Source organism: Megascapheus bottae, chromosome 2 (genome assembly GCF_031878675.1).
Source record: "Megascapheus bottae isolate mThoBot1 chromosome 2, mThoBot2.hap1, whole genome shotgun sequence".
NCBI classification, from domain to species: Eukaryota; Metazoa; Chordata; class Mammalia; order Rodentia; family Geomyidae; genus Megascapheus; species Megascapheus bottae.
This window is the reverse complement of record NC_143510.1, coordinates 74,115,861-74,135,303: the sequence shown is the minus strand read 5'-3', so window position 1 is coordinate 74,135,303 and position 19,443 is coordinate 74,115,861. Positions and strand designations below refer to the sequence as shown.

The 19,443-nt window shown below is 39.6% G+C and overlaps 1 protein-coding gene across 4 annotated transcripts in view; it reads left to right on the top strand.

The window, feature by feature from the left end:
• Positions 1–15,908: 15,908 nt before the first annotated feature.
• Atp2b1 (ATPase plasma membrane Ca2+ transporting 1) overlaps positions 15,909–19,443 on the top strand; it is a 100,267-nt gene continuing 96,732 nt past the window's right edge. For 2 of the 4 annotated variants that reach the window (XM_090328371.1, XM_090328372.1), the window contains exon 1: positions 15,910–16,001. The gene's annotated coding sequence lies outside the window, so the exon portion shown is untranslated. Of the gene's footprint in view, positions 16,002–16,424; positions 16,695–19,443 lie in introns of those variants that run through there. The other 2 variants (XM_090328369.1, XM_090328370.1) reach the window with 2 other exon arrangements.

Below are 19,443 nucleotides of genomic sequence, written 5' to 3'. Positions count from 1 at the left end.
TAATTCATTTTTTGTACGTGTTATTCCTTTTATATGAGAAGTCTTCTATACTTGCCATTCACAGTTATGCTAATTACTGAAAATTCATTGGACATCATCTTCTTAGTAAAGCTCCAAAGAGACATGGATATCTGACACTTATTACACTGAATTAGAATTTCTTTTTTCTTTTTCTTCCTACTAGTCTGTGAGCCTTTTACCTCAAACCAATTTATAGTATGACAGTACCACAAATGTAGCTAGATACTCAGGACTGTCTAAACAAAAGAGATTGCTACTATTAAGGAAAAAAATATGATGCATGGGACTACTAACAGTCTTAAGATTTCTTTATTTTTTAAGATTTCTTTAAAACAACTATTTCATAACTTTATCTTAATACGTCTAGTAACTCAACACTCTAATCATCATTCTCCTGGCAACTTCTAAATTTTTTTTGAAAAGACTTCTTGCTCTCTGACCTTTCACCTTTAAAAACACTTAACACAGCCAGGTACCCGTGGCTCATGCCTGTGATCCTAGCTACTCAGGAGGATGAGATCCAAAATCGAAGACAGCCCAGGCAAGAAAGTCTGTAACCACTAGAAATTTTGAAGTGGTACTGTAACTCGTGGTAGCCTTGAGAAAAAGAGTTCAGGGAAGTGCCCAGGCTGTGAGTCCAAGCTCCAGGACCAACCAAAAAAAGAAAAAGAAAAAAAAACTTAACACTTTATATAAATTCCTAAGAGATATAGTAGACTTCTTAGTAACTCGTTTTCTCTATTATTACTTATCCCCAAATCTACCCCATACAAGAAAAAAACTATCCTTGTATCATTTTATCAAGTCATCTAATCATTTCCTCAGGGATTCTTCCAAGCCCTAAATGTAGTAAAATAACCACTGGTTAACCAGTTGCAGTGATATTTGGAGTTAAGGGCAGAAGCTTACTGTGGTTCCTTATCAATGGAGTATCTGAGCTACAGAGGACAGTGTTCTGTTTTATAGATCAAAATATAAAGACAGCTATGAAAAAAAATCTATCAAACTAATAAATGCTTTTTTTCACTTAATTAACTTTAAAACATTATTCACTGAGAAAGTCTTTCATCCCTACTTAACAATTATTTAAGGAAAACCAGACAAGAAATCTCTTCCTTGACACAAACATAGTATGCCTACATTGGAAAGACTAAAGAAACTAATCTGGTGGAGTACCTATGGAATAAAAATTGTAGATATGTGTACCGGTTTTTCTCTTATGTCAGCTAATTTATTTGGTGAAAAGGCTGCCATAAGATTATCTTCATTTCTATACTTGTATAGATTTTAGAATTTTGTAATTCATTATGAAAACTAAAAATAACTTTTAAAAGACATGTACAGAAAAAAACTCCTTTACATTACCTTGTAGTTTTATTTAATTTCTTTTTGCTTCTATTTAACTTAAAAAAGAAGTGTATGTTATAAGTAAAATTTATTCATTTGTTTGCAGGAGATTTCTACATGTTTTTTTCAGAATGACTTTTACCTGGCACTTTAATGCTTCAAATTATTGAAGCATTAAAAAGCAGTTACATCATTTTATTATAGTATTGAAATAAGTACAAACAATGTGCTTCTTTTCCAGTTTTAGGGATGAATGGATAGGATAGCAAAGAATTCACCAATTTCCTCCATGTATTCATGAGTATATACTACATCAATGTATGAAAAAACATGATATGTTTTATGACCTCTAAATTTTTTTAATCATTAAACATCATCATAGCATCCTGTTTTTATTTACTGTCCATTCATAATAATTTAAATAGAGACAGACATCAATATTTACTAGTAAAATAAGGTATTTGTGTTCAAATTTCTATATATCAATTTTAAAACAATAATTATCATATCTCACAATAATTTAAAATATACTTTCTCATTGGTTCATTTCTGAACCAATGATAATTGGTAGATAATTACTACATATTTTTGATTTATAAAGAGGTTCTCACACATTACTGGTGAAAGTGATGAGAGTGGCCCTTAGAATCTTAGAAATAACGGTATAGAGTATAAATTTACTTTTTTATTTAAATGTTATTGCAAAGGTGATGATATGCAGAGGGGTTATAGTTATAGTTATATGTCAGGTAATGAGTACACTTCTTTTTGTATATTACCCACTCCCTCATTTAATCCCACTTTACTCTATTATAACTCCCCTCCCCCCACAAGCTGTAAAGTTCATTTCCAGTATAGTATCTGGTGAGTATCACTGTTGAATTGATTCACCCTTTGTCCACCATTTCTGTGATTCCCTTTCAATTCCTCAAACATATAAACATAGGTAAACATATATATATATATATGTATATATATAAAGACCAAGGGTACAATAATCAAAAACAGTGACAACAGGGGATAAACCAAAGGGGGGAACTTTAAAAAGAAAAGAACTACAAATAGTATAATAAAACAAAAACCCTATGAAAGGATCTCTAGAATATGGAAATAAGAAGATTTTTTGACATTTTTGAGGTTATTTTATTAATACAATTATTGACAATAAGCAGGATAAACTAGTACTTATGTACATTTCAGTTAAGCATTGGTAACATATCCCTGCCATTTGATTCATATGTTTAAATATCATATACTTAAGAACACTCTCATGGATCCATCCTCCCGTCACTACAGGTTTCATCAGTATTAAAGGCTAAAAAATACATCAGCACATTATTTATTTGTATTGCTGACAAATATATTCAACAAGAGATTGGAACAATGTGAACACATTTCCTTAATAGTCTCTTTAAAGAATAAGTCTCTTCTAATGATATACTGAATTTACCTGAATTTACATAAAGGAAAGCACTTCTCAGGAGGAAAAAAGACTTTTATCTTGTGTGACTGTGGTTCTTAATGTACTGTTATTTCTCTTCTCTTTTTTTTTTGCCCTTTGGTTAATTTCATATTGTTACTGTATCTGACTTTTTTTACCTGGTATATTGTATATACATTTATTTGTTTATTTGAAATAGGAAAGGGAAGGGGGAAAACAAGATGATTGGGGGGTAGAGGGAGGGGAATGGGGACAAAAACATAAGAAGGGGTATTAATGTGTGAGAAGTAATGTACCTACTATTTGGCGAATGTAACTGTAATCCTTCTATACATTACCCCGACAATAAATAATTTAAAAATTTAAAAAATCAGAACCCTACACCTTATAGAAAGGTCAGATTGATCATCAAGTATTAACTATTTACATGTTCAGTCTTTAGCATTGTAACAAGCCATTTGCTCTTTCTTCTTTTTTGTTCTTTTCTTTTTTTGCTATACATTCATTCATTATATATAAACAAAAATAGATATATCCATAAATATGTATGCATATGAGTATATATATAGCCATACACACTGTATTATTTTACACAAAAGTATTGCACGGAGTAAGATTAAAATGTATATAGAACTGCTGGCATAATTAAAAAAAACTCTCATTTCCATTTCTTGGAGTTCATATCAGTAAGCATCATTTATATGGTCAAATGCACATATAGCTATTGAACTATTGTGGTCTTCTCCTAAGAATATCCTAGACATATTCTAGTTGTTACAAATGAGGGAACCTGAGGCTGGGAGTGTAGCCTAGTGGTAGAGTGCTTGCCTAGCATGCACAGAGCCCAAGGTTCGTGTGTTTGGTACCACATACAGAAAAGGCCGGAAGTAGTGCTGTGTGGCTCAAAGGGTAGAGTGCTAGACTTGAGAAAGCTCAAGGTTCTGAGTTCAAGCCCCAGGACTGAAAAAAAAAGAAAAAACATGAAGGAAGCCATGCAACCTATGTTTCTTTGGGTCTGGCTTATTTCACTTAATATAATTGCTTCCAAGTCTTTCCCTTCATTCTTTATGAATGAGGCAATGTCATTCTTTCCAATAGAAGCATAGAATTTCATTGTGTATATATACTATATTTTGTCAACCATTCATCTACTTGAGGGACATCTGGGTTGATTCCATATCCTAGCTATGGTAAATAATACTGCAATAAACATAGTTGTGCTGGTAGCTTTAGTACAGCCTTCTTGTCATTTGGGTAAATGCCTAGGAGTGGGATTTCTGTGTCACAAGGAACCTCTATGCTTAGTCTTTTGAGGAACCTCCATACTGCTTTCCAGAGTGGTTGAACCTGATTTAAAAAAAAAAAAAAAAAATGGTTGGTACTGGCACAAGAACAGGCCTGAGGACCAATGCAATAGAGTTAAAGACCCAAAAATGAACCTACAGACCTATAGCCAAAATCACAGGATGGAAGAAAGACAGCCTCTTCAACAAATGGTGCTGACAGAATTGGCTATACATGTATAGAAAACTGCAGTTCGATCCTTATATATCACCCTGCACCAAAATCAGTTCCAAATGGCTCAAAGACCTCAATGTGAGACTAGATGCCCTGAAAATATTACAGGAAGGGATAGGGGAAACATCAGGGCTCCTTGGCAAAATTTGAAACTTCTTAAAGACCCAGAAACACAAGTCAAAGAAAGGCTAAATAAGTGGGACTGCATCAAACTGAAAAGTTTCTGCATGACAAAGGACATCTCTAACAAGACAAATAGAAAGCCCACAGACTGGGAGAAGATATTTACTAGTTATACATCAGACAAAGGCTGATGTATACTTAGATCTCAAAATATTAATCGCCTCCCCCAAAAACAAATTCTCAAAGAACCAAAACCTTCTTAACAAGTGAGCTAAAGACTTAAAGAGAGGATTCTCTGAAGAAGAAATAAGAATGGCCAATAGACACATGAAGAAATGTTCAACATGTCTGGCCATAAAAGAAATGCAAATCAAAATAACATTGAGATTCTACCTCACCCCGTTATAAGTCATTATCAAGAAATCTAATAATAACTAATGCTGGTGTATATTTCACCTAAAGAGAACACTACAACACTGTTGGTGGGAATGTAAACTTGTAAATTTACTTTTGAAAGTGCTCTCAGGTTATCTAAAGTACTAATTTTAGAATTTAGTCTCAGAGAGCAATGGTCTCATTATTTTGCTTAGAAATTCATTGCTTGGTTTTTGCATCTGTATGAAAATCTCAGACTCCCTTTATAATAAGCAGTATATCCAGTATGTTAATTTTAAGTGCTGTTTTAAAAAAATGGCTTCCTTCTGATAAACCCAAGACTTTAATAACATGTCCCCTGAATTGATTCTGTAAATGCAGTACTGAAGTTCAGCACAGCAATCTAGGCTCTTTAATTAGACTGCAGCTGCACTGTTGGGATAACATATCTTGTTGAAGAAGTAACTTGGTACTTATTATTTGGGCTCTGGTTCAGAGTTCAATGGTCATCTTAAGCTTTCTGGAAGAATGGCTTTATCTTTGTTTTTAGGGAAGGACATATACTCCCTTGCCTAATCATTGCTCTAAAATACTTGCTCATTTTCTTGCCCTGTCTCTATAGTTACTGAGTTGGCTTTAAATCACAGCAATCATATTCACATATAGAAGGATCTTATATGATTAAAAGTTAGTTATTAAGTTAACTAATATATGTCACATGAATAGAATTTAAGTGTCAACTTCTTTACTACAACCTTCTTACTTTTGTATATACTTGGGAATATGAAGATTTACTTTGAAATATAATAGATTACATGGCAAAAATGATTAAACATCTAATTATTGACTATCTACTATGAAAAATCATTGTCTTAATTTCATCCTCAAAAAAAAAAGGAGCTGGAAGATTCTTCTCATTTAAAATAGGGGGAAACAAAAGAATCAAGAGTAGGTAAAGAACTTGCCCAAGATAAATTCCTTTTTTTTCAGAACATGAGAACTTAGATTAATTATATTTTTGCAAAGAAATGCAAACAAATAAAAATCAATAACTATATGCCATAGAAGTGAGAAAGAAAGCCTCCCCAGCTAAACAGCGATTACTGAGGGAGACAGATACATGGAGAAGAAGCTGATAAATTTCTAAGAACTGAATTGCGGTTCAAATTCAGGCTTTCCTAACACCTAAACTCAGATTATTTTGATATGTCCTATTGTTTGTTCCTCATAGCCAAGTTTAAGATGTCTATTAATTTTAATTTCCTCATCATAAATTTATATAGTACATATTACTCTGTCACACATTTCATATTTCCTTGCAATTATTTTTATGTTTCATCACTAATCTCTAAGTGTAAATGTTATATCAACTTCCTTTTATTTCACAAGAGCTATTACAAAAATTATAACAACTTCTTCCACTGGTAATGCCCCAGTGTGCACTCTATATATTAGTATTATTTGAACTAGAAAGGCACATCTATATAGATGACCGTAGTTAGTGCAGAAAGTATCTAATAGTAAATGTCTGATATAAAAAAATTCTCAAAAAGTACAAGACTTTATCTGTACATTTTATATAATATGCCTAACTTTACAATTATTATTTAGATTCTTGTAGATATAAAGGAATTAATCAAACTTGGCATTTTAATTATTTTTACTTATAATAGTGATGCATAAATTTCTAAAAATCAGAAGAAAGGTACATTAAGAATTAAGAAAGGATTAAGAATATGGAGTTATTAAATATCCAACATTTAATTTTTAAAGATAGGAGATGAATTATAAAGAGTAGTGAAAATGGCTATCATAGCCAGAAAAGTCTGGTAAAAGGCATACAAAGCAAGTACCAAAATAATAAGAAGGGCCAAACCCAGGTTGATGGCCCTAGGCTTATAATCCCAGTACTTGAGAAAGCCTGAGCAGGCAGAGGGTTGGAAGTTCAAGGTCATATTGAGTTTCATAGTAAAACTCTGTTTTACTTATCTTCAAAAAGACCAAAACAAAACAACAATAACCACAAGAAAATAATAGGAAAAATATACCATATTTTAAAGTATTGAAAAAGTAAAAACATAAATCTCAGTTAAGACTACTACCTTCAGTGAAACACAAAAAATCACATAGAGATTTAATTACAGTATTGAAATAACAGTAACCCAAGGAGGATTTAAAATAACCAATTAAAAAACTAAAACCATCGTCAAATTATTTTTTAAAAGTGTGCCTCTGAGCAAGGTACTATTACTTGAGAAAACAGTTGTCTTTGGTAAACTTTGTGTTTGATGGTAGAGTACCTTCTAATAGCATTAAAACAAGGCATTTGAGAAATATAATGTTTAATTGGATGAATAAGAAAATGATATTGATAATGGACATAATTTTTTTTTTCCTTCTTCCTCTTCCCTTTCCTCTTCTTTGTAGCTTGGGGTTTGAACAGGGCCTTGTACTTAATAAGCAGGCATTCTACCTACCGTTCCAGCAATATGAACAGTGCGTCTGCCATTTTTGGTAGCCTGAGCCGACTTGATCAGTGATCCCGCTGTTTGACTTTCTAAGTAACAGCCCAGCTACTAGTTGAGATGGGTGCAGAGTAGGGAATGAGGATCACCTTTTTGCCTGGGCGGAACTCAAACCACAATCTTTCTAAATCACCCTTCTTTCTAAATTAGCCTCTAAAATAGCTAGGATTACAACTGTGAGCTTTTTCTGGTCTAAAACTTGATGTGTGTGTGTGTGTGTGTGTGTGTGTGTGTGTGTGTGTGTGTGTGTGTGTGTGTGTGTGTGTGCGTTTGAGAGAGATTAGTTTTCTTGCAAAATTCAAAGCCTATAAACCTCATGCCATGAATTCCTGTTTCACAGAGGATTTGGGAAGAGTCTACTGTCAGTTTAGAGTAGTTGAACATACTTTAGAGATCAGCTATCACAACATTTTTTTCCCCCAGAAACAGACATAATTAAAGTTCAAGATGGGTCAATATGCTCAAAAACTAATCAACAATCAAGCAGAAGTGATTATAAGTAGATGTGAATTAAGTCCTTACCACTGATCAGATACTGGGTAGGCCTGAAGCAGATAGAGGACATGCTTCCTGGAGTTCAGCACAAACAATGAGAACATGGAGAACTCAGGTTACAGATAGAAAAGGAAAACAAGTCAAAACTTGTCAGGTGAACTAGAACCAGAAAATTTCAAATAGCCAGATCTATAGCTAGAACAGAACCATTTGATTCTGTGACAAGCTTTCCTCAGAAGTTTCTCCAAAATCATCATAACAAACTTTTGTAAAGAATGCAACATGTCTATATTTCAAGAACAGACACACATTAAACACAACTTATCCCCACTGACTACTTATTTAATTTATTGCCTCAAAATAAACCAGATGACATATTTTTCTCGATTTTTTTCTTTGAAGTCTTTTTTTAACAGTTGACCCATAACTCAATGAATCACCTTCACTTATTCCTCAGCAATATCTGAAATGGATTTTCTGGGACCTTTATACTTTGAAAGCTTCACACGAAAACAACCAAATATTTTTTTTCTCCCTCATCACTGTGTCTATTAAAAGAGAAAGGCTCAATATTTCTACTTTTACTCTCTATATCCTTCCCATTTCAAAGGTATAGCACTTCAATTCTGGAGACAGAAAAGATGGAGTAGAAAAGGGCAAAGTATCTTTTCTTAGCCAGATTTTACTGGTAATCCCCTCTTGGCCTTCTGTGTGACAGGAATCCCAACACTGACTTTCTGAAATATATGTGAAATTCTTCACAGGAGTATAGTGCCCACCTCCTATTGCTCTTTTTTTTTTTTTTGCCAGTCCTGGGCTTGAGCTCAGGGCATGAACCCTGTCCTTGGGCTTTCTCAAGGCTAGAGCTCTACCATTTGAGCCTCAGCACCACTTCTGGCTTTTTTTCTATGTATGTGGTATGGAGGAATTGAACCCGGGTCTTCGTGCATGCTAGGCAAGCACTCCCGGCCCCGTATAGCTCTTTCTTATCATGGAAGAGATAGGCTTCATACCAACACTTGCTTCTCTGGCTCAACTTCCTATATGGAGTTGCTCTTGGCAATCTTCTGATAGGTGTGCTTACCTGGCAGTAGGTTTCTTCCAAATAGACCCACAGGGAAACAGATTTGTATGCCGAGCTATATTATGGGCAAACTGAGATACAGAGGATCATGGTTCAAAGTAGTCTGGGCAAAAAAACTCTAAAACACTGGCTTCAAAAATAAACAAAGAGCAGGGCTAGAAGTGGCACTCTAGTGTTAGAGTGCCAGTTGAGCAAACAAGCTGAGCAAGAAAGCAGAGCAAATATGAGTTCAAACCCTCTGCACTGTCAAAATGGCAGTTTTGAAGGAATAACAAAAATACAACATACAAAAAAGGCATTCCTTTCCTTGTTTTTGATCAATAGTGAGCTGCCTGCTTTTTATCATTCCTATCTGAAAGAAAAAATTGACTATGAGAGAAGTTTCTTCATCAGAATAAAAGAGTAAAGCTGTGGGCATAAAATTAGAATTCATCATGGGAGAAATGACAGTTAATTTGCTTGTTCGTTGATTTGGGCCAAAATTTTATATTAAGCACCTATTTGATGCCAAATTCTATTATGCTTGGCACAGGCTATCACCTTGATTCTAATTCCTCATAAATAGAATCATTCCTGCTTTCCTACCTTAGTAACCTCAGGGAGTTATTTGTCAAACTCAACAAATGCATAATAAGCAGAGTAATAATATCTTTATCTTTAAAGGGCTGAAGTAATGAAAATGGGGATAGGAGTAAGGATAGAGAAATGCTCAAGTAGAAATTAGTATTGAAATAGTCAGGAAATTTCAAATTTCAAATTGGATAGGGAAGGGGGGAAAACAAGATGAGGGGTGGGGGGGAGGGAAATGGAGACCAAGACATGAGAAAGGGTATCAATGTATGGGAATTAATGCACCTTCTATCTGGTGAATATCATGTAATACTTCTATTAATTACAATAAAAATATATGAAAAAAATAGTCAGGGAAGAAAAGGTACTGCTAAAAAAATGAAAGAATATTACAAAGAGGAAGAATTAGACAGTTTGGTGCATCAGAATCATCTAAATACACTGGCAACAATATGAGAAAATTTTGATCTTCTTATGGTAGTATATTCAGAGATTGTAGAACAGAAGACCATGAGACTGTATCCTTGGTGGCTGTGCTAATCGGCTGAATCACCACTTTGAAGTTTTGACAAGAGAATAACCCATTACTGTTTGTGTAAAAAGAATGTTTCCAAAAGTTCTTGTGTTGAAGGCTGGATTCCACAACAGCGTTGTGGATTATTAGATCATAAGGGTCCTAATTTCACTAATAAATTAATCCACAGATGAATTCCTACTTAAATGGACTATTAGGAAGTAGGGACTAGTTGGAAAGAATACGCTGCTTGGTGGGATGGGGAAGAGATTCCTTGAAAGCTGTATCTTATCTTTAGCACTCTCTCCCCTCCAAACTTCCTCCTACATTAAGCAGCTTTGCTCCATTATGTGTTCCCCCAACATGACATTCTGCTTCACAATGGCCTGTAAGCAATGGAGTCAGCCCACAGTGGGTTGAAACTTTGAGGCCATGAGCCAAAATAAATCATTCTTTTAAACAGCTTTTCTAATGTATCCTGTCACAAAGACAGAAAATTAATACAAGGTTGGGGCATGCTGGTGCAAGGCTATAATCTCAGTTTCTAAGGATGTACAGATCAGGAGAATGAAAGTTCAAAGCTAAGTCAGGCAAAAAAAAAAAAAAACAAAAAAACAAAAAAAAAACCTGGCAAGACTCTATTTCAACCAATAGCTCAGGTATAGATAGTGCTTCATAGCTGCAATCCTAGCTACAAAAGGAGAAACAGACACAAGGACTGCTGTCTGAAACCAGTGCTGGATCTATCTGAAGAATTACTAAAGTAAGAGACTGTTGAAAAAATAACTAAAGCAAAAAAAAAAAAGATCTTGGGGTACAGCACAAGTGATAGAGCATCTTCATAAGCAGGCATGATGAGGCTGAATTCAAACTCTAACACCACACAAAAAACCAGTACAACCTCAATTCATTTACTTGTAGCCAACAGCATGTCTAACTGATTTAATACACTTAAGAGTTTATTTCCTAGGAGGAGGCTTAGTGTTCATCAGCCAAATTAAATTAAATAATGATGGATGATAAACTTGACATGCTTTTTGATGGTACTGGAGATTGAACCCGAAATCACTTATATGTTCTACCACTTGAGAGTCATGGTCCTAGCCATTTAGAATGCTTTAAAACAGTCTAAAATAATGTCAAACTCATAAACAATTCTATTCCAAGGTAATAACATATTTGACAAAACAAGAAAAATATATATGTACTTTTTCTTTGTCATATATTTACTTGGTAATAAGAAATTAAATAAAACAAATGTTTCTGATTTATAATGACAATATATATTCAAAACTCATACCACATCAAACACTGTATTATGCTGGGAATGGTAGTATCTACCTGTAATATCAGCGCTGCAGAGGAACAAGCAGGAGAGTTCCAGGGCTGCCTGGCCTATAGTAAGTTTTATGCCAGCCTGGATACATAGTAACACTCTATCTTAAAAAAAAAAAAGTAAAATTTTTATTAAGAACTTTAAATAGTTCACCCAAGCCTTATTATAATTCACTATTATTGATGGGGAAAATTAATGAATTTTACTTGAAGAGAGGAGGACTATTAAAAAATAAAAGGCATATGTTTTGAGATAAAGAACATAAAGCTTGGTGCTGGTGGCTGATGCCTGTAATTCTACCTACTCAGGAGGCTGAGGTCTGAGGATCATGGTTTGATCCTCCCATTATCACAGAAAAAGTGGGAACTGGAGCTGTGGATCAAGTTGTAGAGTACTAGCCTTGAGCAAAGGGGGCTAAAACGCATGCCCAGAGTTCAAGCCAAAAGAGCAGCAAAAAAATGAGAAATAAATGTAAATTTGTTAATTTTCAGATACCTTTTCTGACATTTATTCTACAGTACATCTTCTTTTGCATTAATTTAAATTCTGATTCTGTTTTGTGGCACAAGTCAGATCCAAAGCCTCCTTAAGAAACCTTCCTTATATTCACTAATTCAATATACATTATGTAAGTTGAACTATGTAATTTGAGGGTAAGGATAGGTGATGGAAAAATAGGTGAAAATGGTGAAAAGGGTAATATTGATCAGCATGCATTGTATTCATAGTCAAACTTATGGAATTGAAATCCCTTTCAACAAATACTTAGTAATAAAAAATGAGAAGGAAACCTTCCTCAATAATATTTAGATATGATCTTACTCTTTTTCTGATTTCCGGAATTTAAACTTATGATGGTAGCATATGTCCTACTTTAACAACCTTTGGAGTAGAAAAAATGCCTAAAAGGGGAAAAAGTAGGCAGTAAATAATTCTCATCAAATGATGACATTTAATTATTTTATGCTTTTTATATATAAAAATTTCCCATTATGTGACTTAAAAATTGTTCTTTCAGACATACTTAGTAAAAGATAACAGTTCTCTTGTTTTCAGCTAAGTAATGTTTCTCTTGACAGGAGAAAGACGGAAACATTTCATTTACTATTCTGCAACCACCAGGCATTTCACACACCCACCCACCCACACACACATATGTACACACACATGTGTACATTCCCAAATACATACATTTGGTAAAATGTGGTTTTAAAAGTATGCTAGTCTAGGTGTGTCTTTATTTCACTCCATTTAACATGCATATAATAGAGTTCTTGAGGGAATAAAAATCCTAGTATTTCCTTTTAATTGCATTGAGGGTTTTAGAAAATTGTTTCCATGAGTTATACATATTGAATTGATCAATTAACCACCAAATATGTCAATAGCCCAGGTTTCCTCCATTAAAATATACCATTTAAAATTACCTAATATTTTGAATATGCAATATTGACTCAATGTAGTCACCCCAAATAATAACATATGTAGGGTTTAAATGTCTTCATGGTTTTTAGTTGAAACTAAAAATTTTATTTATAAACACTATGCAACCTTAAGTATTTCAACAGTAATTTCTGTTACTATGTTGCTACTCACTACACACTAACACATGTCCAGATCTATTAAATCCATGAGATATCTTTTTTTTTTTTCCCCAGTCCTGGGGCTTGAGCTCAGGGCCTGGATACTGTACTTGGGCTTTTTCCTCAAGGCTAGTGCTCTACCACTTGAGCCACAGCACAACTTCCAGATTTCCTATGTATGTGGTACTGAGGAATTGAACCCAGGTCTTCCTGCATGCTAGGCAAGCACTTTACCACTAGGCCAAACTCCCAGTCCCTCCATGAGATATCTTAAACCTAAGACTGAAGATGATGTGGTTAATGTAATGTACAATGGCATCACTAATTTTACAACGTTGATTTTCTTTATCAGTAATATTACTCAACAGCCAAGAATCTACTCACTTGTAAAGTGCTTAAAGTCTGCATTCCCCAGCACTGGAAAAAAGAAAAAAAAAGTACTAATTAAGCAATCCAATATGTTCGGGATTTTTACATGAATAAAGATTTGAATGCCAAACTTTTGAGAGGAAAACACTAAATTTCTTATGTAATGTGCAGCTATTTCTATATTGTTTTCAACTTTTATTTCAGATTTAAAGAATGGAAATATACATATCAATAATTATCTTGATTATGAGTATAGGTTTATCATGTATGTGACACATGACTTATATTTCATTTAAATGCATAAAAATATATTCTAAGGTATGTATGCTTTCATTTATGGGTGCATCTACATACCTACAAATAGCAACTTGATTGAAATGTTCTATAATGAGGATGCTCAGCAATTTTCATAATGACAATACTTCAAAAGCATACATCTTATAATTTGGGTTTGCAACGTTGCAAATCTAAATCAATTCGCAAAGTGAATAGATTCTAGTTTAATCTATTACCCATTTTGCTAGTGTACTAAAGTAATGACTCATATATTACTTTAATGGCAAATTCTTGATTAAAGTACAATACAAAACTCAATTTTCAACTGTTACTTCCTTGGAGGAAAAGTTGGAAAAAAGCCAAGGATTCCTACATGCATCTGAGCCATTCTGAAAGGTATTTCAAGGAGAAAGAGTAATTCAAATTATCTAAATGCAATTTAATTTGTTCTTCTATTAAGATTCAAAATAGTGTCAAAAGTATTTATTGTACTACACCAACCAATTCTCCAACAGTGATTAAAGAGAGAAAAATGCTATTGTTATGTCCAGGGCTAATTTTGAACATCAAGGACACAGCTCAAGAGGGTTGGGAACGTCAACCTAGCAAGATATAGAAAGTGAAAAACTACTTTCAACGAATAGTATTTTCAAAATACTCCCCTTTCATCTTCAAGTATTTTTGTCTCTAAGCCTTTAAAATATTTTTCAACTCGCACTACCAGATAGCGACTATACAAAATACAGTATTTCTCACTGCCTGGGTGCTTTTGAGAAGACTGAAAAGCAATTCATTCTTCCACTTAGGGAGGCAGGCGAAAGAAGACTGCAAAACATATCTTTTTTTTTTTTGGTTCTGGTTAAGCGATACAGAAAATAACACTGATAAGGTTTGAAGCAAGCCGAGATGGTTAGTGCAAATAGAGGCGATTAGACAAAGATGGACTATGATACACGTTTAAATGTGTCTGTATAGGAAGACAGCAAAACCCACTTTATTTTAAAAGTAGATAAGATGGGCGATTCTGATGATGATGTTTGAACTTGCAAAATCCTCTCAGGGTGAAGGGGAGGGGATGTTACCTTTCAGCATCTAAAATACTGCGTGTGTGTGTGTGTTGGGGGGGGGTCTTCCCCCACTCTCACTGCCTGTTTTCCCCTCAGGAAAAGAAGGGTGAACACACTACAAGAAAATGTTAAGTGTCACCGGCATGGCATAGGTAGAGGACGCCAAGCTGAAACAGACACACAGGTCTCTAGAGCGCGAGGCCTGCCTGTGCGCGCCGGCCGCACGCCGGGGTGAAACCCCTGTGGGTGCCGCAGTGGGGATCCCCACCCCCGGGTCGGGGACCGCAGGCACCCCGGGGCTCCGTTCCCCCAAGCCGGGGACCAGCTGCAAAGCCACTTTGGTCTCCCTGCGCGTGCGTCACCGCCCCGGGGCCGCCACCGAGGAGGCTGGTATGCCGTGGGCGCCAGACACTCGCCGCTCAGATGTCCGCGCGCCGGGGTGTGTGTGTGTGTGTGTGTGAGTGAGTGTGGGGGGAGGCGTCGCCTCCACCTGTCCCCGCCGCCGGGAGTGCTCACCCTCACGCTCCCCTGCCCGCCCGCCCGGCCAGTTCTAGGACCCTCGAGGGATGTCGGACCCGGGACGGCAAGGTTGGGGGGGGGGTGTCAAGGTGTCAGGGTGTCCTCACTTCTTCTGCGGCACTCATCGCCCTCCAGCCTCCACACGTCCCGGGAGCCGCCTGGCCCCACGCTCAAACAGCCGCGGTGACGGACGGAGTCCCCGCCCCAGTCGACCCCCCTCCCCCGCCTCCTCCTCCTCCTCTTCCACCTCCGCCTCTCTTCTCCACCCCCCCCCCCGCATCGATACGTCATGGAAACACGGACGTCAGAAGCTAGCCCGCCAATCATAGGCTGCGGCAAGAGGGAAAGGGCGAACTGGAGGGGGGCGGGAGCAGGAGCGAGCCCGGGCGCTCCGGGAAGGAAGAGAGGGAGGGGCAGCGCGGAGGCACCAGTCCCCCACCGCACCCCCGCCCCTCACACTGGCCACCCCTTTCCCCACCGCGGGCCGCAACTTATAATCCTCGGACGCGCGCTCGCCAGACGGGAGCGCACTCGCTGGGTCCTTCCCTGAAACGCCTTCTGGGTGCAGCTCCGTTCTCAAGTCACGGTCCGAGCGGCGCTGTCCCCGTGCACGCGCCCGCGCGCGCGCGTGCGTTCTCGCCCGCCCTCAGGCTCCCCGCGGGCCGCGTCACGTGACCGCGCCCAGCCAAGGCGGCAGCGGCGGCCGCGCGAGCTTCGGCGGCGGCGGCGGCGGCGGCGGCGGCAGCAGAGGCAGCGGCAGCGGGAGGCGGCTGCGCCGCCAGCGTGCAGCGGGAGGCGTGTGGGTGTGTGTAGAGACTGGAGCGCCGCACCGGAACGGGTGAGCGTCCTCCTCCTTCTCCTCTCTGCCTTAACCCGGGCAATCCGGAGGGCCACCCGGTGCAAGCGAGCTCCTGCCTGGAGCTTGCACGCAACCCCTCGTGCTCGGCCGTCTGCTCCGGGTCTCGTTCCCGAGTGGGCCGAGCGCTGGCAGGGGGGTTGCTCACGGAGGCCGGGAGTGGGGAAGGCGCTCCGGAGCGGGTGGCACCCTTGCGACCCTGCCGGTGGTGGACGGCGGCGTGAGGCCGGCGGAGCTGCCCGGACCGCGCGCGGCGCGCCCTGTGCGCGGCTCTGCGGAGCTGGGGAGGCGGGTCCTGCGGGGATCCGGACGGCCACTCGGTGGCTGCCGGGCCCTGGGCGGGGGCCGGCTTGGGCGCCGCCTCCTCCTCCTCCTCCTTCTTCCCCGTCGCCGCCGCCGCCTCCTCCTCGCAGTGCAGCGTGAGTAGAGAGCCTCGGCTGGTGGAAGCCGAGCCTCTGGGCTCCGCGGTCGCCTCATCCTCCCCGAGGTGCAAGCCGCACCTCCGCCGGGCGACACCCGAACCCTGCGAGCCGGCTGCGGACGCGCGGAGGACCGAGCCTCGCTCTTCCCGCTTCCTCTGCCGCTCGCCGCCTCTCCACCCCGACCCTCTCGCAGCCTTTCCTCTTTCCTTCCCCCCCCCACCCCCTCGGAAAATGGTTCCCGCAGCTGGGCGAGGTGAGTGGTGGCCGCCGCCCGCCCTCCAGCCCGCCCGCAGCGGGGGCGGTCACCTGCGGGGAGGAGGGCGGGTGGATCGCCGAGGTCCGGACCGCGCGGCCGGGGTCCTGACAGGTGGGCGCTGGGCGGCTGGCGGTAGATCCGGGAGAAGTTGGCCGGGCGGGCAGGGGAGGAAGGGGGGGGCTCACAGGTTGTCTCCTGCCTCCGAGAGCGGAAAAGATGAAGATTCTTTGCCGAGCGCCTCAGCGCCAGGCCCGGAGCCAGAGGGACAGGACTCGGTGGAGCTTGTTGTCTACACCCGGGGCTCCCTGTGACTTGGGAACCGCCTCGGCTGAGCCACAGCCCATCCTGCCACCAGTCGCCCCCACCCCGGCGCGTGTTGACCTTGAGGGCAGCGGTGCCCGATCCTCCCTCTCCCCGAGCCCCGGGAGGGTCACCCCTCTAATCCTCGGCTTTGGGTCCCCAAGACGCGCTGCGGGGCGGAGAAGTGGGGGGGCCTCCTTATCGGCCCCGGCCAGAGTGGTTTGATGGATGGCGTGTCAGACCGGACGGTGACTCCCTGGGAGTTGCAAAGACGCCTCGCCTTTCTCCCCAGGTTTTCAATTGCCCTCCGCCCCCCCTCCCCACACCCCCAGGATGTTGGAGGTGGTTTCCGATTCTTGTTCATGGACTTACTTTGACAGAAAAAAAAAAGATTCTTTTTTTTTTTAAAAAAGGAAGAAAATCGCGAGCGTTCTCCCACCCCCACCCCCTCCCCGAAGGGGTCAACCGAGGAGGACGACGTTCTGGTTCTGGGTGTGTGTGTTCATTCCCTTTATTCCATCCTGCGAGAGAATCTTGTACTGAGCTGGTGGGCGACCCCTGGGTCTGCGCCTCCGTCACGCTCGGGGTTCGTGTCGGTGATCATTTCATTCACCAGTTTTCTGCGGGACACGAAGCCCGGGGAGTGCTCCTGCTGTGGCTGTGTTAGGCGCCCCCAGGGGGAGGGAGTCGTCGGGATGTGTCCGGGAGTCTGCAAAGCTGCCTAGGGCTTGACCCTCCTTACGACGCTGATTTTTTACCTTTCCCCTAGGATCTAGCGCTGCCCACACCACCTTTGGCATGCTATGCTCGCCACTTCTCTCTCTCTTTCTCCCTCTGGTTTTTATTAATAATCTAATGGCTCCTGTTGGTATCGACTGCTGTTCCTGATCAATTAGCTGTATGGATTTTTTTTTCCATACATGTGTAGGTATATATGCACTTGTCTGGACTGTCTGCCTTTCAACATGGAAGCCTTTGTTATGTTTAACCTCCCCCACCTGAGGACAGTCTTATTTTAAAATAAGGCTCTTGCTCAGCGTGGGTGTATTTTATAATAAGATGTACTTGTAAGGGCCTGGTTTGTATGAATCTCTCATCAGACATCCCTTTTGGATGGTGGCCCATGTGAGTGAATGAAGGGCTGTCATTTGCTCTGCCACCAGTCACCCCAAGGGATACTCCCTGCCCTTGTTTGTGGCAGGGGTGGATTGGGGGAATTAAGAGGGATTGGAGGAGAATCTGCTTTTTGTACTTGTGCATTTAATTTGATTTAGACCCCCTCCCCTTTTTATTTTTCCTCTTGATAAATTCAAATTCAAAGATAATAGAAATATTTTTCTTCTCGGGAGCCTTTGAAGGCTACTATATGAAATGGATTGTTGGTTTTTTTTTTTTTTCAATCCATAATTTCAGGGAGACGTTTTACTTTCTACCGTGCTTTGGATAAGACAGTTAAATTGCAGTAATTAAGTGTGGATCTCTGTCCTGATTTGGGCTTGGGTGTAACTGTAAAGATCTTTGAAAAGTAACTGTTATTTCCTACCATATAGTCTGCAAAAGTGAGTCACAGTAGGGTGAGTTGAGGACAGAGCGCCACCTTTAATTTAAAATTTTGTGATTTTTTTCCCCCTTTTATTCAAATGGTGAAAATTGAGAATAAGCCTGCTTTGTCACAGTTGTCGTTATTGGCCTACCCAATTTTTCTGTAATAATTTCTATTTGGGGAGGCATTTTTGCATTTGCTGTGAAAAACAGATGTTTTTTTAAATTGAACCTTGGGAATTTATATAGTATTCTGACATAAGATGAGGAAATAGTTTTGATTGAGATTTATAGTAGAATAGTAAGGATACTGGTAGCCTGAGTCTACTTAGGAAAAGAAGTAAGGAAAATAATAGCTGCATTATAAATAGATGTTTAAAAACTAGTTTTTCTACATGATAATGGGTCTGTACCAGCATGATAATGGCTTACTATTTTTTTTAACCTGGTAAGCCATTAACAGATTCTAAAATAAGCAGTCAAAATTAGTAAAATTGTTAATCTTCTTTGGATAAGATATAGTGATTATTTTTTGTTTTTCGTCTTTCATCTTTGCCTTTTATGGTTTTATTGAGGGTTTACAATAGCTTTTTTAAAAATAACACAAATGAGCACTTTTAGCAAGATTTCTTATATTCAATGTTTAATGAAGACCATGTTGGGACAAGTGGTTTCTATGTTTGGCCGCATCAGATGCATCTCTTTAAAAAATGCATTTTTTTCATGCTTAGAAAATAAATGATGTAATAACAAAATTCACAAGATTTCCCTCCCTTCTTTCTTCTTCCCTTCTCCTTCCTCCAAATTTAAGGTACACCATCTCTAGGCACAAGATACTTTTTAATGACTGTACAAATAAGATGAGACAAAAATGAGTGACGCTTACAAGTAATAAATTAACATG